Consider the following 23,221-nt stretch of genomic DNA (forward strand, 5'->3'; position numbering starts at 1 on the left):
TACTGCCTTCTCAATACACTAGGGAATCACCTGAAGGATTTACAGCATATATGTGGGAACTGGGGCCTAGACCAGCTGATACTGGAACCAACTCACTCAGGTGGACATGTATTGGATTTGGTATTTGCAAACCATACGGAGACAAAGGTGATTGATACATTACCTCAATGTTGGACCGACCACTTCCTGATCCATTTTCAGATCACTGTACCTATTCAAGGGAATGGAAACAGCTGCCCTGTAACCTATCGTAAGGGACAGGACTGGTCTAAACTTTCTATAAATAGAATAAATCCAACTTTCACCAGTAAAACTCCCTTTGATCCCGAGGGCTCTGTGGACCAGAACTATCAGGTCTACTGCAACCATATCATAGACACCCTGGATAAGATTGCTCCTCTGAAAAACATAAAGAAAAGAAGGAAACCCTCAGCCCCCTGGTTTAGTGAAGAGCTGAAAACCCTGTGCAACCGGTGCAGACAGGCAGAAAGGAAGTGGCGAAGACACTATCTAGAGTCTGATAAACGGCTGCTAAAGATAGAGCAGGCTATATATAAAGGGGCCATTGCTAAAACAAAAGCGCTCTTTTATGCCACTACCATACTTCAATCACCCAATAGCACTAAAACGCTCTTTAACATCATAAGAGACCTGTCTAACCCGGCCTGCATGAGCAATGAGGTGGTCGCAACCCAAAAACTGTGCAACGAAATCGCCGTCTTCTTTGAAGAAAAGATTGCTAAAATTGTGGGGGGACTTGCCCAGGGTAAGGCTAGCAGCCACGATTTATCACCTCAGATGGCTGAGGAGGAACCACGGGCAGTATCATCTTTGGAGAGCTTTGCATCTCTTACAGAGGAGCTCTTTACTAGTTTGGCGCTTGGTATATCCTCAGGGTCCCCGCTAGATCCGCTCCCTCATAGGATCTGGAAGGAGCATGGCCCGGAACTTTACCCCTGGTTGCATTTGATCTGCCGCCAATCCCTGGAGGAAGGAGTGGTACCAGAGATATGGAAACAGGCAGTGGTAACCCCCCTACTAAGAAGCCCTCGTTGGATCCAACAATTCCGGCCCAGTTTAGGCCCATATCTCTGCGTCCCTTTCCCATAAAAATTCTGGAAAACGCTGTCAGTAGATCTCTGTCAAGCTACCTAGAAGAGAACTACCTACTGGATAAGGACCAGTTTGGATTCCGCCCAGGCCATGAGACAGAAACTGCATTGGCAACCATGCTGGACACCTTGAGAATGCGAACCGACAGTGGCAATTCATTAGTACTAGTACTGCTGGATATGTCGGCCGCATTCGACACAGTTAGCCATGCAATTCTGCTAAGGAGGTTAGAGAATCTGGGCGTGAAAGGTAAGGCCCAGAAATGGCTACAATCTTACCTGCTAGGCAGACAACAGGTAGTGACTTTGGGTCTGTTTGCTTCCCCTAAATCCCAGGTCCACCATGGAGTGCCACAGGGTTCGTCGATCAGCCCAATCCTTTTTAATATTTATCTGCAGCCCCTGATCTCTATTATAAAATCATACGGGATCGATTTAATCAACTATGCTGATGACACCCAGTTGGTGTTCTCCCTGGAAGGGAAGAATGCGGTGACCATGGATACTCTCCAGCGATGCATGGGAAAGGTCTCTGGGTGGCTTAATGCAAATTCCCTCCAATTCAACGAGGGGAAAATAGAGGTAGTTTACTGCTCACCGGCTAAATGGAGTCAGCAACCATCTTTTGAGATCAGGCTCTCGCCGGGAGCCGACCCCTGCATCCCAGTTAAGACTGTGCGGAACCTGGGAGTATTGTTTGACGAAAAGCTTCAATTGGTATCGCAAACTAATAAAACAAACAGTGTCTGTTTCGGCCTGCTAAAAGCGCTCAGACAGATTCTCCCTCTTCTGCCTGAAGCGACCCGACCTCTGGTGGTAAGGATTGTAATCTTGGCTAGACTCGATTACTGTAACTCGCTATACCTGGGTGCCCCTTTATACATCTTGCAGAGGCTCCAGAGAGTCCAGTCGTTTGCGGCCAAGTTGGCACTTAATAGACCTCGTGGCTCCTCTTCCACAATGGCGTTGAGAGATCTACATTGGCTGCCAATAAAGAATAGAGTCACTTTCAAATCCTTATGTATTGTTTATAGAGCGCTACACAGTATGGGTCCTCTTCCATTGCAGGAAAGACTTACATGGTATAAGCCCACTAGGTCTCTGCGCTCCTCCAGTCTAGGCCTGGCAGCCACCACCAGAGTCAGACGCTCCAGGATGGGAGGCAGATCTTTCTGTACAGTAGCGTCCCAACTATGGAATGAGCTGCCTCAGAACATTAGGCAAGCCGACTCCTTGATAGGCTTCAGGAAGAGCCTAAAGACGTGGCTATTTGCCAAAGTCTGAAATCTCGGCGTCTATCATCCAGCTTTTCAATCTGTCAATTCCATCTGACTAGTTTTCTTCCAAAGCGCCAGGATACCCGCAGGGTGACAGCTGCGCTATAAAAGAACAATATACAATACAATACAATACAATACAATTAAGCATGCTACCAAGGGGTAACCCTGGTGGGTGAGGGTTTTACGGAAAACTTCATGTTTTACCCCAAAGTGAAGGAACAAGGAAACTATTAACTCCACACAGCAAGACACTGGGTACTTTGTTTTGTTTTTGTAGCACTAGGCATGGCATATCCTCTTTTCCCTCTCCTACCAGGCTACAGCCCCAGGGCATTTGTCAAATGGTATCAGTGTTCCTGCCACTTGGCAGGACATATGATAGATGAAGGAGGGATTATCCCCTTAATGCAATCATGCATGGATTATGCTATTCCTGAGGCAGAGCGACTACACTATTTGCAACTGTGTCACTGGCTCCTACACCCTGACCATAAGATAGCAATGCAGAGACACCTCACCCCATACAAAAAATGGCTGGTTTCTAAGACCTCCGACAAAAGATTGATCTCAGTCCTCTTCACCTACCTCGCCCAATCCTCTAGACATGTTTACAAATCTAATGAATCTAGTTAAGAAAAGGAGCTGGGGAGACCCTTCATCAGTAAGGAATGGGAGGATATATATTACCGGGCCCGTCATACCACCTTCAACTACCAAAGTGGTCACATATTGGTACCTGACACCCGAATATTTGCACAAGATTGATCCAAACAAAGGGAACCTGCTGGAGGGGGAATTGCCCACACATTCAAGCTTATTGGTCACAAGTGGTCAACAACATTGATTAACACAACTCCCTAGATTTTCTTTTTACACACTCTTAGGGTTTTCTAACCCATTCACCTATACCCTGAAATCCATCTGTGCCTGTCAGAGACCGTAAGAGGACGGGCTGGGCCACCCCACTGAGTCCTTGTGCTTGTGGTTGACTTAGGTAACTTGTGACCTGTTCGACTGTGCTGTCACTAGTACACCACATGTACGGATATCGCCATAATGAGCAACCAAAGACTAAACAAAGGTCAGGGGGTTGTAGGTACTCTGGGCGCTTTCCTTTTGAGGGCGGAATACGCGCTTATAAATGAAATTAAACTCGCATAGCAGAGGTTGTCCCTTGAGCTTGTACCCGCTTCTACCAGACTCTCAATGACTCCCGTACTTACTGAATCCTGAGTGGCAATTATTAATGAGGTAGCCCAGGGTGCAGCAATTAAAAATATCTGATCACAATGGGGGACAACACACCTACCAACATACTTAGACTGGCTTATTCTAGGGTTGAAGAGGATCACCCTCTCCCTCACCAATCAAGGGACATCCTTTGGGAAACCTTGGCACCCATACATATCACACTTAAACAATGTCTCACTCTGGAGAAGCAGCACATGCACCTGTTGTAATTTGGAGCTGGCCAGGTTAAATTCCTAAATGTGCTCCAGCTAAACCATTTAACCAATCCCAGGAATGCTTGTTTCCAATCCAGTGAGGACCCGGCTTGGCAATTCGGGCTGCACTGTTCCCATGAGAAGCAGGGTTAAGACTGATTTGCATATGGCTGGGTCCACATTGGGGTGGCGTAGTGAGCAAAAGAGCAATGTTTTTAATCTAGATCTCTTGACTGCTGGTGAAGGTTTGATTTACTCATCATTCCGGCCTCCATTTGTTGCTTTAGCACTTTTCGCCCTAAGTATGATTGGCATGCCCAGAAGTGGGTCTCTTGCAATGGATTCAAGCTAGCCTGGCTGATGAGGGGTAAAACTCCAACACCGGTCCCAGGATGCTTGTTCCCGGTCCAGATAGGACCCAGCTTGGCAGTTCAGGCTGGACTGTTCTCATGGGTAGCAGGGTCAAGGCTGGGTTCAAACTGGGGTGGCGTAGTGAGCAAAAGAACAATAGACTTAACCCAGATCTCATGACTGGGGGGTAAATGTTTGATTTTCTCAGTATTCCGTCCAGCATTTTTTCACCCTAAGTGGGATGGTCTCTTGCACTCTGTATCACTGGATTCAAGCTACTCTGGTTGATTAGGGTGAAACTTTGGTTCCAGGAAGTTTGATTCTAGTCCAGCGAGTACCCAGCTTCGGAGTTTGGGCTGGACTGTTCCAATGAGGTGCAGGTTCAAGACTGATTTGCATATGGCTGGGTCCAAACTGGGACACTATAGTAAGCAAAAGAATGATTGACTAAACCCAGATTCCTTGACTGGGGGTTAATTTTTGATTTACTTAGCATTCCATCCATCATTTGTTGCTTTACCACTTTTTGCCCTGAGTGGGATGGGTATGCCCAGGCTTGGATCCCTTGCTTGCTGTACCACTGGATTCAAGCTAGCCTGACTGATGAAGGGTGTAACCTTCAAACTGATCCCCGGATGCTTGTTACGAGTCCAGTGATGACCCAGCTTGGTAGTTCAGGCTGGACTGTTCCTATGATGAGCATGGTCAAGGCTGATTTTCAAATGGCTGGGACCAAACTGGGGTGGTGTAGTGAGCAAAAGAATGATGGATTTAAACCAGATCTCTTGACTGGAGGTGAATTTTTTATTTACTTCACATTTCGTCCATTATTTGTTGCTGTAGCATGGCAGGGTACTGAAGGGCTGGGTGATGAACAACAAGGTTGATGATTATTCAGGGCTGAACAACTTTATTTTGTAGGAACACATGCTTGATATTTGTTTTTCAGAGCTGTACCAAAACCTAGTTGAGAGAAAGTTAAATGAACCCAGAAAACTTGATGGAGGTGCAGATATCTGGGTCAGCACCAGAGTGTCCAAGAAGAAATCTGGGGACTCCCAAAAGAGTGGTATGGGTTCACACCAGAAGAAGGTGAGGGGAGAGAAAAAGACCGAGTGAAAAACTCAGAGGGAAAAGCGTCTGGTTCTCATTCCCAATCTGGCCACCAGAAGAAAAAGGATCCTGACAAATGTCAGCAGCTCAAGCCCATCAACTGTTATGATTGCTATACGTATGAATACTAGAAAAGGGACCCCAAGTGTACAAAAAAGAGCCACCTCCAACAGGAGGTAATAATCCAGGGGTGGCTAGTGTGGTGCTGGGGAGGAGTCTGTCTCAGGTAATTAGAAGAATTTGAGAGGGCTTACCTTAGTGTCTCTGGGTGACAGTGAGATGGTTCCTTAAATCCATGTTCCCTTAAATACTACTTAGTAAAAGCAATGGATCACCATCAATAAGCAAGGTATTGAGGCTCCGAGGGACACAGGTGCCAGCATGACATTGGTAAGGAGTTAGCTGTTTTGCCCAGAGCAGGTAATTGCTAAAGTATTCCACCATATTGTGGGCGATGACAAAAGAAAGGTGCACTACCCAGTGGCCATTGTTTACTTTGGGGGGAGGGGGTTTACAGGTCTTCTGAAAGTTGCTGTGATGCCTTCCATGCCTATGGACTGTTTGTCGGGTAATGACCTTGAGCACACTATCTGGAAGGAAGTAGAGCTCAAAGCTCATGTGGAGATGTTGGGGTTACCTGACTGTGTCTGTGCAACAAGAATGTCCATGGCTGCCAAGGATGGAGTCAAAAAGAACTGGAGAATGGAACGATGGCCCTGCCAGTTGCTAGAAAGGGGAAAGGCACTGGTGTGGTAAACCAGGCACTGATTGCCTTCCCAATGAGGGGGGTAGGTCACCTGTGGTCGCTGCCTCAGAGCCCACTGAGAAGGGCACTACTTCCCTTGGTGACCTGCCTACACGTCTACACGTTCTGTACGGCATGTAGAAGGAGGACTCACCAAGGAGGCGTACTGTAGGCCACAGAGAGACCCTTGAGGCTATAAGGATACAGGCTTAAGCCCAAGCAACAGGTGATGTCTGTGGAAATTATCACATTTACTGGGAGTACACCCTCTTTTACAGTGAGCCTAAAGTCCCTGTGCATGGGACAGCAGTGGCCCTGGTGGTCCCCTTACTGAAGCTGGCTCACAAGATTCCCCTGGTATGACACTTGACCATGGCAAACCTTTGCAAAGTTTGTCCCACGACTCCTTTGGCTCAATAACAGGACATCCTCAGATTCATTCTGCAGGACTAGTGCAAACAGCCAGGCTAGTAAGAAGACAAGCCAAAAGCTAAAATCCCCCCTTAACATACTGCCAGTCATTGGCATACCCTTTCAGAGCGTGGGCATGGACATTGTAGGGCTTATGGATCTCCAAAATTGGTTCTATAGGATCATGCCACTTAGTACCCAGAGGCAAACCCTCTGAGGACTATGATTGCACCTTCAGTGGCAAACGCCCTGATGGGGATTTTTATCCGAGTGGGTTTCCCCAAAGAAGACATGAGGGCACAAACCTCATTTCTACCTATATGCAGTCAATTTGTAAGGAAAGTGGAGTAACTTACAAGATCTCCTCTTCGTACCACCTTCAAATGAATGGTTTGTTGGGAGATTTAGCAAGTCTCTGGATGACATTATTTAGGCCTGCCTGAGGAATAAGTGGAACAGCCTCTTACCATGCCTAGTGTTTACTAGAAGGTACCAAAGATAGGAGTGGGCTTCGGGCCCTTTGAGGTTCAGTATCGGCACCTTATGATGGGACCTCTGAGTCTGGTGAAGGAAGTATGCGAGGAAGCTCCATGTAAGACTCCCCGAGATATATTGAGCTACATGCTGGTCTTCAGAAGCCAGATGGCTATGCTGTAGAAGCAAGCTTCTGACAACCTGGAAGTCATTTAGGTTGTGATGAAGAATTGGAATGACCAGGATTCTACCACTGTGGAATTACAGCCTGGGCAGAAAGCGTGGGTTATGAAACCTTTGGTACCTGGGGCTCTCCAGGGCTGTTGGACTGGGCCCTATGAGGTTATTGAAAAGAAGGGTAAGGCAATCTACCTGGTGGTCATTAAGAGATCACCTTTCTGTTGGTGACAGATGGAGAAGAGAAAGAGAGTGAACCTCCCCCTGACCTCTTGGGGGGAGATTTACACGAAACTGAGATGCATCAGTTTCCTTGCTCCACCATGTATGTGCCATATTTACAATACAGCACACCATGGCGCAAGGTTTGCCAGATTAATCAGAAATTCTGTCGCATCTTTTGGCACAAAAGAAACACATGCTGCAAGCACGACACAACTCTAGCAAAGCATGAGAAGGCCTATACTTATTGTAATGCGTCATTCCTTATGCCTGAATCAAGCAGGCGTAAGATTTTGATGCAGTGGCATCCTGGCAGTGGTGCAGTGAAATCTTGTAGATTTCCCTGCATCACTTCTATGAACCTTTCCTGCGTTGGAACGCCCACCCTGCATACATTACAGCTGGTGCATGTATAATGTGACACAGAGCTTTACAAGGTGACACATCTCCCTGGATGCCTCACGTTGTAAATTGAGTGGACTGTTTTCCCACCGTTGCATCACAAAAGTGATGCAACAGCAGCACAAAAGTGTTGGAAGTGGCTTGTAAATCTGCCCCTTGGACTCCAAGGAAAAGGGCGGGTCTGTGAAAGGAGTAATTCCCCACTTTAACTCCTGAGCAGCAGAGGGGCTGTCACCATGTTTTGGGATGGTACTCTTCTCTGTTCTCCCTTATTTCTGGGATTTCCCATTAGTGTACCCATAAAATGGACACAGGGGTCAACTCCCAGTTAAAAATAAATCTTACAGGTTGTCGGATAAGGTGAGGGCCAGCATTAAGAGTGTACTCTCTAAGGTGTTTGAATTGGGGATGATAGAACTCTCCAATAGCCCCTGATCCAGGTACCAAAAGCTGCACTAGAGGGCATTACACCTGAGATGGGGTTCTGTGTGGATTATAGAGGGCTACATTATGTGACAAAGACTAATGCACACCCCATCCACAGGGCACACAAGCTGACTGACTAGCTAGGGGCCACCCAGTAAGTAAGTACCTTTGATACTAGGTCAGGGTACTAGTAGATCACCTAATAGAAGTGGCCAAGGAGAGGTCATCCTTCCTCACTCCAAAGGGCCACTTTTAGTTCCGAGTGATAACTTTTAGACAAAAATATCCCCCTTCTGCAGGTTGGTTAACCAGGTACTCGCTGGTATGTAGACTTCTTCAGCTGCTTATCTGGATGACATAGCTGTCTTCAGTAGCAGTTGGAAAGATTACGTTTTTCAGCCCCGGGAAGTGCTTCAGGCACTGCATCAAGTAGGCCTGACTACCAAGGCAAGTAAGTGACAGATAGGGCTGGGTTCTGTGGTGTACTTGAGGCACCTGATGGGCTGGGGTAAGGTGCAGTCCCTCCAGGCCATTATAGAGACTTTCATGGCCAGGGAACCCCCCAAATCTCAGACTGAGGTTAGAGCATTCTGGGGCTCACTGGGTACTACAAGAGGGTTATCAAGGGATATAGCACCATTGTTGCCTTCTTGACAGAGCTGATTTCTAAGACGCAGCCCAGAAATGTGATTTGGACAGAGGCATGCCAAACTGCATATGACCACCTGAAGGAGGACATGTTTACAGTCCCTGTTTCTCCAAGAAATTGTTCATTCAAACAGATGCCTCAGAACATGGCATAGGGGCAGTGTTATCACCGCTAATTAAAGAGGACCCGCATACCCATCATCTTCAGAAGGTTTGCTGCCCACGGAACAGAGGTGGAGTACTATAGAGAGAGAAGCTTTTGCTGTGGTCTGGGTACTGAAGAAGTTGAAGCAATACCTAATTGGCACTTTCTTCCTTATTCAGACTGACCACAGGGCCCTCAGGTGACTCATGCAATTGAGGGGTGAGTATCCAAAATTGATGAGGTGGCCCATTTTCCTACAGGGTTTGCACTTCATGGTGGAACACAGACCAAGCAATGCTGATGATATATCCAGGTTTTTCCGTCTCAGTGATGAGAACGTCCTGGAGGTTGGGTGGATCTCCCCATTTTCAGCTGGGGGATCACGTGTTAGACCTGTTATCCTTAGAGAGGTCTTCCCCCAACAGTTTGCCTGATTACCTCCACTTGTTGCTGTAATTTGTTGTTGGTTGTAGGACTCTGACCATTTACCACTGCTAACCAGTGCTAAAGACCATGTGCTTATCCCCTAAAACAATGTGACATTGGTATGTACCTGATTGCCAGTTTTAGTTTACTTATAACTCCCTCGTAAACTGGTATACCATATACCCAGGGCCTAAAATCTAAATGCTACTAATGGGCCTTTAGCACTGGATGTGCCAAACACAAGAGTAACTTTTCAAACCTGTCTCAGGCTTGTCATTGTAGAGTCTTTGTGTGCAGTTTACTGCCACTTAGACTTGGCATTTAAAACCTCTTGCCAAGCTTCAAACTCCCCTTCTATTGCACAAAGTTACTCCCTAAGGCAGGCCCTAGGTAGACCTAAGTGCAGGGTGCTATGTAAGTAAAAGGTAGGACATGTAGTTTTACATGTCGTGGTAGTGACAAACAGCTACAATCATTTTCCTCTGCTGTGATGCCTACTCCTCTCATAGGCTATCCTTGGAAATTCCTTAAAAAACTTTCAAGCTGTAATTACTGATTATAAAGGCGTTGGTATATCACCCCGATGGATTAATCCCCAGATCTCTGTACTGGGCTTGATTGTTTGATATTGGTCATCATTATTGTTTTTGGTTTCGTCACCCTAAGTGAGACAGGTATGACCAGACATGGGTCCCATGCTCCCCATGCCTCTGGACTCAAGCCATCCTGGCTGATGAGGGATGATACCCTGAAACCAGGCCTATGATGCTTGTTTGCGGTCTGGAGAGGACTTTGCCTGGCAGTTTGGGCTAGACTGCTTCTATGAGGAGCAGGTTCAAGACTGATTTGCTTATGGCTAGGTCCAAACTGAAATGGCGTGATGAGCAAAAAAATGATGGATTTAGGTCCAGATCTCTGCAGTGGGGGTGAATGCTTGACATTGTTCAGCATTCCATCCATCAATTGTTCTTTTTAGTTTTAGAAAATAGACATTTCTCTGCTCTTGACTTTGCTCTGTGTGCCTGCAGCCTGTCTCCAATACACATCTGAGCTGGGTGACAAGCTACACTCTGTGCTTTCCCTCTAGACAGCCACATTCACAGAAATGGTGGGTGTGACAGAGGACTCATCTGCATTCATCTGTATTCTGATAGCATTCCTGGGAAAGGAGAGGGAGTGGGAGTTAACACTTATATCTCAATAGGCAGTGACCTGCATCTCACACAAAAGACTGATTACCCCGTCACAAATAGCCTGGCATACAGGGCTGGGATAGAAGGGGACCGGTGCACTTCAAGGAGCTGATTTGAAGTCACCCCCACTTCAAATTCACATTTGTGTATAAGGACTGAGGCTCTGACCCTAACAAGGTAATACATTACTAGACCGGGGAAGACCTCTGTTTGAGTAAAGACTGCTGTGCAGTAAGAATTGCCACTTTGCCTTGACTGACTCTTTTGAGGCACTTCTTCTCAGCTTTGCTGAGCTGCCCTGCTGCCTGCTGATCTCTGTCCTGCTGATGACAAGGACTGGACAGATCTCACTTGAACCCAGGTTGATTCCAAGGTGTTCCTATTTTCCGAAGTATCAGGGACACAACAGACTCCCTGCAATTCTGCTTGTGCTGCTGGACTATACCATCTGTGAGCCTCACCCTTGCCCAAGGTGCTCCCTCCGGTCGTGGGCCTCAGAACTAAGAGGCTCATTATGATGGCGGAGAGACCGCCACCGCTGGCCCAGCAGTGGCCATCTCTCCACCATCTGGCTCCCATTTCCCACGCCACATTAGGATGGCGGGGGAATAGTACCACAAGCGTGGCGGGTACAAAGAGCACACGCCATGCTTCCACCAGAAAAGGCAGGGGATATGGGGGCAGTGCCTCAAAGGTACCACCCGCCGGATCACAATGCTGGCGTCAGCCAGCCTTTCTATGGCGGTGGAACCGCCATGGAAAGGCTGGCGGAGGCTGGCTCCGGGTCTCCCATTATGGGGCCCCTCTGTGGGGGGGCAGTTGTGCATTGGGGGGTACCATCATTTCCATGCACAAGGTGGCAGGCACAACTCGGTGCCTGACACATTGTGCAGGGAAATGCACAACATGGCCATTTACCATTGTGGCGGGTGCTGCAACCAGCAGCACCCGCCGCAATGTTAAATTGCCAGATGCTGGCGGTGGCGGTCGCATCATAATTAGAGAGCCACCGCGTTGCAGGCGGGCGGCCGCCCGCCACCATAATCGACCCATAAGTTCTGCAGCTGATATTCTACAAAACAAATGCATTGTCACCACTGCGCCGATCGGAACCAACGCAGTGCTCTTCAATGCAGATACAGTGCTGACTCCCTGCATGGCTCGATGATGACGCAGTGTTGATCCGATGTCCCGGCAGCAAAGTTTACCTCCAATGCAGGGCCCATCTATGGTCCCAACAAAGAGGCTTGACTTTAAGGCATTGATCCGACTGCGTGAACTGTAACTGGTGCATCGCATTCTCAACGACAACTCTTTGCTCCATCCAAGGTACTTTTTCAGCAGACACTGCATGGGTCCTGTAGCCAGCCTGCCCTCCATGCCTTTTGGCCTGAACTACGGATTTACTCTAGTCTCTTGGGATCTAGCATAGCCTGACTAGGATTTTGGTCCCTAATTGGACAGGGTGCAAACCTCTGCCAACTAGAGACTCAATTTGTAACAGTAGACAAGCAGTAACATGGAAAGGGTTTCCTGATAAAAGTTCTTGCAGCAAATGACCACAAAAAATGATTGTAACCTTTCTTGTGTTGTAACAGGACCCATTGGCTTTGCTACACACAATATAAAAACTATGAATTTGCATCAGCTTCTCCTGTGGCCAGCGACGCATGTTAACGAACTAGAGTACCATACTTCAAGTTCTGACGCTTGGCATGAAGTGGTTCATTGATAGAATAGCGATGTAACAAACATTACGTTCTAAATATCGAAATAAAAATATAGAATGCAAAAATATCAAATTAAAAATATATATAAAATAAAATATATTAAATATAATTATTAACATTATTATTTGTAACATATTAAACTAAATTTAATATACATTTTAACTAAATATTACAAATAAACTTAATATAAACACAGAAACATGATGTTTTATACATATATATATATATATATATATATTCACTGAAAAAACCATAGGTTATAGACCATATATAGTTAGGAATTAGCATTTACAAAACCTTGAAAATTCACTGAAAAAACCATAGGTTATAGACCATATATAGTTAGGAATTAGCATTTAAGAAACCTTTTTTTTACTCAAACAAAACCATTGAAATTCCATATATAGTTAGTTGTACTAACTATATATCACGCACCCGCAATCCACTGCTGATCATGTCACATATTACATCATTCATGACATGGTCAGTGACATCACTGATGACATCACTGATGACATCTCAAATGACATCACTGATGACATCACTGATGACATCTCAAATGACATCACTGATGACATCACTGATGACATCTCAAATGACATCATTGATGATATCTCTGATGACATCACTGATGACATCATTGATGACATCTCAAATGACATCACCGATGACATCACTGATGACATCACTGATCACATCTCAAAAGACATCACTGATGACATCACTGATGACATCTCAAATGACATCACTGATGACATCACTGATGACATCACTGATGACATCTCAAATGACATCACTGATGACATCACTGATGACATCTCATTTGACATTACTGATCACATCACTGATGACATCATTCATGTGATAATACGATGAACCTCTTCAGACTCTAATATAACCTTAGATACACTCAGTGCAAACAGACACTCACAGAATGTCACTCATCCATGGAGTTACTCACACACCTAGTCAGTAATGCCAAGAATCAATCACACCTCCATTTCCTCAACTATACAGTTATACACACCTTACTTATTCAAACATATACTAACACATATTTACTCTCTTATACCATCACTGATACAAGTTCACAATGATCCATACAGCCACTCACACATTTACTGGCTCTTTTGCACAGTTATTTATATATGTCAACTCTCACATGTACTGTGTTTTACATATGTACTTACTTTGACATGTAGCACTGAGATATCCATTCACTCACCAATACACTCATGCACACAGTCAACCACCCATACAGCTGTTTCCACATGCACTTTTGAACCCATACATCTAGTGAATCAACTGCTCACACATCTATGCACAGACTCATACACCTCCCAGCCACCCACACACACACTCAGTCTCCCATACAAATACTTGGGCAACCAATCAATAACCCATATAGTTACTCATATAGCTACTGATCAACACATGCAGCAGTTTACAGAACAACAGACATAATGATGCACAAATTAAGACAGTTTAGTCACTAACCCATGCACTCAGTGAGACACATTTAATCACTCACTCATACAGTCAGTCATGCACCTACTAAATCCTTCATCCAGACACTTATACATCCACTCATTCTTCAATATGTAAGACATATTTTAACTTTACAGAAACACACAGTCACTGGATGTTGTCATCAGTGATGTCATCAGTGATGTCATTTGAGATGTCATCAGTGATGTCATCAGTGATGTCACTCACCATGTCATGAATGATGTAATATGTGACATGATCAGCAGTGGATTGCGGGTGCGCGATATATAGTTAGTACAACTAACTATATATGGAATTTCAATGGTTTTGTGTGAGTAAAAAAAAGGTTTCTTAAATGCTAATTCCTAACTATATATGGTCTATAACCTATGGTTTTTTCAGTGAATTTTCAAGGTTTTGTAAATGCTAATTCCTAACTATATATGGTCTATAACCTATGGTTTTTTCAGTGAATTTCATTGGTTTTTTAAAAGCTAATATCTATAGCTGTAAAATGTATTCTTCTTTAAATCAAAAAATATATTTTATATGTTTATTAATAATTTTTTTTATTATTATTTTTTGTTCGCTCCTGGTTCGCGAACCGGGAAGCTTCCCGTTAGCTCAATTTGGTGCCGCGACCCGGTCCGCGAACCAGTAAACGTTCCGTTTGCGCAACTGCAGCGTTAGAAATCAACATCGTGACGCGTCGTGGAAGCGCGACGTATCACGTTGTCGCGTAATGCGTCTTATGACGCGCCGCGTTAGCGCACCCGGAAGTGCGCCGGTACGCGAACTGAGACGCGAAGCGCAGCTCCCCGGAAGCGATCCGGGGCGCGGCGCGAAAGCGCGACGTATCGCGTTGCCGCGTAACGCGTCTTATGACGCACCGCATTAGCGCACCCGGAAGTGCTCCGGAGCGCGAACCGAGGCGCGAAGCGCAGCTCCCTGGAAGCGATCCGGGGCGCGTTCCGCAGCACGTAACATAAGCGTAACAGGTCATGTGACTTGTTAATAAAACTTTTCATTGGTTCATTTCACTTTTGGTTTCCTAATGATGTAAGGCTAGGTCATGTGACCTAAAAATAACACTTTTCATTGGTTTAGACCTATTTTTTTTCCAAAATGATGAAAACCCCTCCTTCTTTCCTCACTCTGACTTTCATCTTTGTGAGAGGAAGACCCTTTGTGATCACTGAGCAATGGCTTCATTAGTAGCTTCAGCTGGTGCACCCCCACCACCACCACCACCTCCTCATAGGAAGAGAGGACCACCTCCACAGTTCATTACCAACACAGAGGAGGAAGAGGATGAAGAAGAGGAAGAGGAGATACAGGGAACACAGTTTTTACAAGAGGAGCCCCGGGTATCTCATCATAAAACTAGTTTCATTTGGCAGTTTTTTTCTTTTCCTGAAGGACAGAAAAAAGTTAATGCTCGATATGTGACGTGCCTGATATGTAAAGAGGACTTATCTAGAGGCACAGAAAAGAAGTATAGTTACGGCAACTATACTATGCACCGTCACATGGTGAGGTGGCATCCACTAAATTACAGCCGGGCAGAGATGCGTGACCTTCAGGATAACCCACCAACTCCTGTGGCCAGGACATCGGCACACATATCTCTGTCGGGGCCAGAGGCACGGGAAACAGTGCCAAACATTCAGGAAAACTTTGTCCACATAAAGATGGTCTGTTTATATTGCGGTACATTACTCTCATGTGGCAATATGAGCATTAACTTAATAAACAGAGCATTTGAAAACCACAAGTGCTCTAAACGCCCCAGAAAATAATTTTTTTTTTTGCTCCTGTTGAGCCCTTTCCAATGCCTGTTTTTTGTTGTTTCCCGTCCAAAAAAAACAAAAAAAACATAAAACTGTTCAAAAAATACAAAAAAAACAAAAAATGTTCAGAAAAAAAATAAATATATAAAACCACAAAAACATTAAAAAAAAAGTTCTTTTCAGAACTACCTCCCCTTTATAAAAAATTTGCTAGAATGTTTAGCACTCTGCAATCTCTATTTCTTTTGGTTCGCTTCCCGGTTCGCTCGCCGGTACGCGAACCGGGAGCGAACCAAAAAAAAAAGAGAGTAATGTTAAAAGAAAGACAGCTCCAGGGACTAAACCAGAGATACTTTTTAATAGATTTTTTTACCGAAGAAAAGAGGGAAGAGGATATAATTCTGAAAAACAAAATAGATAAGGAAGTGAAAGAAAAAAAGGAGAGTAGAAGAATAACAAAGAAGAGTTTGTTAGAGAATGTGAGTGAATGTTGAAAATAAGATTAAAACATGTGGAATAACAGAGAGAAAAAACAGAAAGCAGAAAAGAAGAAGTAACAGAAAAAGAATAATTGAAACAGCAAAGAAACGTAAATAACATAGGGGCATATTATCAACATAGGCGATAAAAGTTTTGCAGCTTTTATCGGCAGAAATGTGTAGCTAAAGCCGCTTTTGCGGCAGAAAACTGCCGCTAAAACCGCTTTTGCAGCAGTTTTCTGCCGATAAAAACAGCAATAATTTTATTGGCTGTGTTCATAATATGCCCCTTAGTGTGCTTCAACTACACAGAGAAAGCATAATGAACAAGTAGTGAAAGAGTGATCAGTCAAAGACACTAAGAGTAATAGAGACGGAGTGAGTGAACAAGAGTGAGGAACTATGAGAAGAGAGGGACTGAGAAAAGGAGTGGAAGGAGTAGAGTAAGTAAGTAATAGAGAAAGGAATGAGGGAAGTAGCAAAGGCAGGAAAGTGAGGGTTAAAGAAATGAAGCAGTGGAACTAATAGTAGTTAAATGTGATAGAAATGTAATGAAAAGAGTACAAAACATTTACCTTATAATTGTCGTTAACTTAGTCACTTGTTATTTTTATACTTTCAATCTGTGAAAGAGAGAACAAACATTTGAAAAATATTAAAACATGTATTTAAAAATTAGAAAAGACAAGGGAAAAGATTGAAGGACAAACAGTTTTTCAACAACTTTGACACTTATAGAAGCTTCTGCTTCTCCAGGCCCCCTACACAGTCCTAAAGATATACATTTTAAACTAACAGTATCTTGATGCAGATGAATTGAGGCCTATCTTGGAACATGGTGCATCTTTTGCACTGCTGTTGTCTCACAAAAGTGACGCAATGGCAGCGCAAAAGAGGTGCACAATCATCATAAAACTGTTCCTAACATTTTAAATGATTGTTTCAGGATGGCAATAAGGTGTGTCCTATCCAGACGTTTGTTTCAGGTGAGGCCTACTCAGGGTTGCAGATCAAATTTAGCCTTGTTGAAGAGTACAGAGGAGATAATATATGTGAAGGCCTACCAATGAAGTAAGTCATGTCCACTTCACTCTTGAACAAAGGCCAGACCTCTTCTATGTTTGTGGACAGACCTAAACCTCATCTGCACAATGTCATTCGTAAACTTAGGAAACACAGGTGATGTAATTGAAAAATGTGGAGTTTCTTTTCCTCATTTCACAATCACATCACCTGTGTTTCCTTTGCTTAGGTATCTCATTGTGCAGATGTAGTCCAGCATATGAAAGAGTACGCACTGCATGCAACAACTTTGACACTTACTGAAGCCTCAGCTTCTCCATACCTCCTACACAGTCCTAATTATATACATTTTAAACTGACGGTATCTTGCTGGAAAAGAACTGAGGCGTATCTTACAACATGGTGCATCTTTTACACAAAAGTGACGGAACAGCGGCGTAAAAGAGGCACACAGCCTTCATAAAACTGCCCTTAACATTTTAAATGATTGTTTCTAGATGCTGATAAGGTGTAACCTATCCACAGGTTTGTTTCAGGTAAGTCCAACTCAGGGTTGCAGATGAAATTTAGGCTTGTTGAAGAGTATAGAGGACATAATACATGTGCAGGCCTACTAATGAAGTGAGTCATGCCCACTGCACTCTTGAACAAATGTCAGACCTCCTCTGTCTCCTGGAACAGGCCTAAACCTCATCTACACAATGTGATGTGTAATGTTAGGAAACACAGGTAATATAATAGAAAAACGTGCAATTTTTTTTGCTCATTCCACAATCACATCACCTGTGTTTCCTTTGCTTAGGTATCTCATTGTGGAAATGTAGTCTATCATATGAAAGACTACGTAAAATGTGAGCACTGTATGCAACAACTTTGACACTTACAGAAGCCTCACCTTCTCCATGCCTCCTACACAGTTCTAAATGTACATCATAAATACAAACAGTACAGAATTAATTATACATGTTAAATGGTTTATTTTTGCTGTTCTCAGAATGTATCAAATTTCACTAAAAACAGTGACTTGAAGGTATTCATCATATAACAGCGGGGAAAAAAAACACAATCAAAATGATTGTGTTTAAAAAACCCATATAACATAACCAATCAGAAATCAGAACTCCTCAAAAGTAACTTACTTTCCATGACGTCGAAGGATGTGCTATGAACAGCTTACACTCGGTTGTGCTGTTTTTATTTTCAGCCCGCCACTTTCTGAAAGAAAACCTCCATCGTTTTGAGAAATATGTTACATACAATAAATGACTTCTCGCTCTCTACCACACTTTTCCACAAGGCCAAATCATGTAAGAGCCATTTATAACTCTTGGAATTCTTGTAAGCAAATCCCGTCATTTTCTATTTCCGCAACTTTCAGAAAGAAAACGTTGAAGATCACTTTCACAATCCTAGACTAGTAATATCTTACCCTTCTTGCTCAGTCATGTTCTACATTTCCTATGACACTGATACTGCTTACTATGAAGCAGACTTACACTACCTCTATGACTACTACAATTATTTAATTCTCTACATCACTTTTAATCACAAAGCAATATAAAACAGTAGATAAAATTATATCAACCCCTAGAATCATTATACCCCAGTTACCTACCCTAAATTCTCTTTTCTGAAAACAGAAAGTAACAATATTTTTAAGTAAAAAGGCAACATTGTATCGTAGTCAAATGGCAATAATTTCCGAAACAGCAATTTTTTTTACATTTTATATAAGCTGTGTAATAAGCGGATCTTGTCAAATGTCCATCATGCCATATAATAGCTGCAGTTACAAATGTTCTTCCTAAAATCAACGACTGTGTAGCCACAACATTTGTAATTAAAGTTGAAGACTTACTTTCATCAGGTTTATATACTTGGATTTTTAAAATGACATTATAATCAAAAGTTTGGACCAATAATCTAGACAGCATTGCAGACTTACATTCCCTCTACTCCATGTTTTGATTCGCAGCTTGAATTAGCTTATAAAAAAGAAACAGTTTTTCTGAACTCATTCAAAGTGCAGTTATTTTCCCATGACGTCAAGTGTTATGGTAAGAAGACCGTTTGCTTTGGGAAATACTCTGTTGTCCCTCAACTAATCCGTGCCCACCACTTTCTGTAAGAAAATCTTCTTTTTTTCCAGGAACTATTTAATACTCAAAAATAACTTATGTCTCTGTACTACACTTATCCTCAAGGCCAAATCGTGTAGGAGCCATTAGAACCTCTTGAAATTCCTCAGAGCACATCCCGAGATTCTTTCCCTAAAATTTTGGTTTTAAAAACACCAGGTAAGAATTTTTAAGGTCATACGGCAATTTTTTTTTTTAAAGTTAAAACAGAATCGTTGCAGAATGACCAGCCGTTTCTAGACTTTAAATAAGCTGTGTAATGTCCTGATGTTATTGAAGGACCGTCATGATATATAATTGCTGCAGTTACAAAAGTCCTTCCTGATATTGACAACTGTGAAGCCACAACATTTTTTATTAAAGTTGTCAATTTTGTTCCATCAGGCCTACATCGTTGGAACATTAAAATGACATACTGGCCATATGTTCGTATAAATAATGTTGACATCATTTCAGATTTACATTGGCTACACTCCATGTTGTGATCAGCTGCTTTTACTAGCTTATTAAAGGACATTGATTTACTGTCTGGCAAAGTTAAATATATAAATCTTTCTGAGTCTACACTAGTAGTACTTGATACCCTACAGTTCTCGCAGTCATGCTGCCATTGATAAGAAAGCCCAAACAGGTGATCTACATCTACACCTTCAGCATGCAATACATCAAGCATATACATTAAAAACTCCTGACAATCTTGCTGAATATTTTGAGAGAATTGTGTTTGACCTGAACATCTGTCTAACAGATTTCGAATTTCAGACACACTTTCTATTTTTGTTCTATCAGTGCTACATTTCTCTAACACAGAATTTAACAAACTGCAAAATCTGTGATCCGAATTGACCACAATCTCTTCTTTTACATTTTCTAGAGAAAACAAAACATTAACCACTACATTAGCATAGCAGTTGACACCAGAACTGTTTTCAAATTAAAAACCAACAACATCTTCAACAGAATCCTTTTTCTTTCTGCTTATAATTTCAGGTTCATCAACTTTTCGTCTTTTTGCTACAACCTCCCTAGTATTGGTCACATTTCTTCGTTTCCGGCCTACCACACGTTTCTCAAACAAAGGATATTGAGGCAAATGTGGCGCATACTCTCTTCTTAACCTATTGTATTCCTTAACACAATCTAGATCCGCACAAATGTTTGTGACATCACACTCAATCAAGTAAAATCCCGATAAAGTTCTAACTCGTGACAATGCCACATATGCCATACCCTCCTTGAACACAGAACTGCCAATATTCACCAATGCACTGTCTACACTTAAACCTTGTGATTTATGGATTGTCACCGCATATGCCAAGCAAACAGGAAACTGCTTACGGCGAACATATAAGTCTTTTACAAGCAAAAATCTAGCAGAGCAACGACCAATTAGCTGTACTTCCTCAATGCCATCAAATTTAATTTTTAAAAATTCAATTCCATCTCTATTTCTGTATTTCACAAAATCAACAACATTACCCATCGATCCATTTACCAGACCTCTTTCAACATGTAAATTCCTTCTTAAAATTATACGGCAATTTAAGCACACATTCAGAGTCTTTTCAAAACCTGCAGTTTTAGATATAGTCTTCTCTAATGAATCCAATTTTGTTTTCAAATTCTCAGACAAAATAATTGTTGATCCCATATGCTCTACTCTGTCAATAGCTTCCAGTTTCACAATCTCTTGGTTTTCTAAATGCAACATTTTGTTGTTGAAGATGGCACATTCTGCAAGAGTTGGCATCAAACATATTCCAGATTTCTTCTCAGTCATTTTCTGAAAAATATTCTCAGGCACAACGTCTTGTTCTGGATATAAATTTGACAGTAATCGTGCATGTAAAGCTTCTTTCCCATGCTCGGTCACTTTTCCAATTCTATCATCTTGTAGAATAGTCTTGTAAACTTCATCCTTCGCCTGACGCATATTTTCATGCAGTTCAGCATAATTGAAGTTTAACCATATATTGACGTTGCCAATGCACCCTAGACACTTCCTGGTATCTTCATGCGTGAGCATTTTGAACACAGGTTGTCCTTTCACTGGTGTCAGCTGCAGAAGATCTTCGAAAACAATGATGTGTTTGCCAGCAAATAACACATCATATTCTGTTTTAAGGACTTCTTGCATTCTCAAATGCACAAAGGCCAGCATGACATTGGAAACCATGCTTACTTCGTCAATGATAAGAAGTTTCATTTTCCTCAAGACTCTTGAAACTTCACAACAAGCATCTCCAGATAACTTGTGGTATTGTAATTTGTTATCATGCTCCACTGGCAGCATCAGTAGACGATGCAAAGTAATACCTTTAATGTTATGTGCTGCCAGTCCAGTTGGAGCGGTGACAACACAAGACAGCAATGACTAAGTCCTTTCCTTCAAATAACATGAAATTGCTTTAATGAGGAAACTCTTTCCAGTTCCCGCTTCTCCACTCACGTACAGTCGGACAGGCTTCAACGACGTACATGAGCACTCTTTCTTCTCATGACTTAATCCATGATCAATTTGCTTGGTAACTTCGTCATATATTTTCTTCTGCTCAACGTTGAGTTGTCTTCCCAAGTCTTCTAAGTTAACCGCATCCTCCTGAGCATGTGCCATGGCTCTTTCCACTTCATTCATGGCAGTGGCAGCTTCATTTTCGATAACAGGTCCTCCTAGTGGATCCTGACTCAATGAAACAGAACTCTGACTGTTCTGAGAACTGTCTCTGGCAATCTCGGCTGCAATTGTTGCTTCCTGCTCGATTTCCGCATTCAACATTTCTACATATTTGGGAAAAGCAGGACATTCTATGGTCTCCTTGGCGGCAGTGAAAGAGTCTTCGTAACATAGGAAATCTCCAAGCAGTTCCTCTTCTGCACGCCAAGGCTTGAAAAGTTGCAAAAGTGCTAAATAGAAAAACTCCTTTTTTTCAGGAGATTCGCCACTCAATTTTCGATGGTTTACCAAGTGGCATTTTCTTTGCTTGACCAGACATCCCTCACTTCCAATTACAGCATACACTCCTTTATCAATATCTTCTTTGATGTTCCTCTTGAATATGTAATTTTGTAGAACCTCATACAGACAAACATTCTCAAGGTGACTGCTTCGATTTGGATAATATGTATCCAACATGTTGGTCTTCAAAATGTCAGTACTGTTTGGCTCCTTTTCCGCCAAATACTCAATTTCCCGCACAGGTTTCAGAACTCGATTACGCGTTGCAGCAAGACCAAGACTCGCCCAAACGATACTCCTAGATTTGGCATAGAGACTTGCTGAAGACAACCGGTCAGAACATTCGTAAGCTCCGATTTCTCGATGCGACAACATCTTCAGACTGAAACTGTACAACTTCTTACTGAGGCTCTTTTCATGGGAAATGTCCTCCCACATATCCTTCAATTCTGTCTTTTCTCTTTTGGTGATGTAAGATGTCACATACCGAGCCACAGCCATACAGTTATCAGCCACAAACTGTATATCCATGTTAGCATTCTACATGGACAAAATCACTGGGTTGTAGTCGTTGATGTACTTGGACTCTTCATTCCTCTTCAAATTGTATGTGTTTTTAGGTGATTTCTTCATCACATTATGTCGCAGCGAAGACATCAAACTGTTCACTCTTCCTTTAGAAATCACCGGTTGTGGAAAGGCGAAACGACATTTGGTGTAGAACTTGTCCTTGTTTCTGAATTTACGACGACAGTACTTTCCGCAACGATGGCTTTGGAAGCGTAGAACTTGTTCTCTTAGGCTTTTGTCCTCCTTTGCGTTTGGAACAGCACATGTAGAATACTGTTCTATGAAACTCATCACTAAGTCTTCTGGATCTGTTCCAAATTTAGGTGCATCCTTGATCCACAGCAGCATATGTATATGAGGAGCACCTCTTGCTTGGTACTCCTTTCTCCAGAAGAAATCCAACACCTCTCCAAGAGGTGGATTCTTCTTATTCATGATGAAAGACATCATAGCTTCAAATCTATGATTAAAGTACCT

This window comes from Lissotriton helveticus, chromosome 2_2, assembly GCF_964261635.1.
Source record: "Lissotriton helveticus chromosome 2_2, aLisHel1.1, whole genome shotgun sequence".
In the NCBI taxonomy this organism is placed as follows: domain Eukaryota; kingdom Metazoa; phylum Chordata; class Amphibia; order Caudata; family Salamandridae; genus Lissotriton; species Lissotriton helveticus.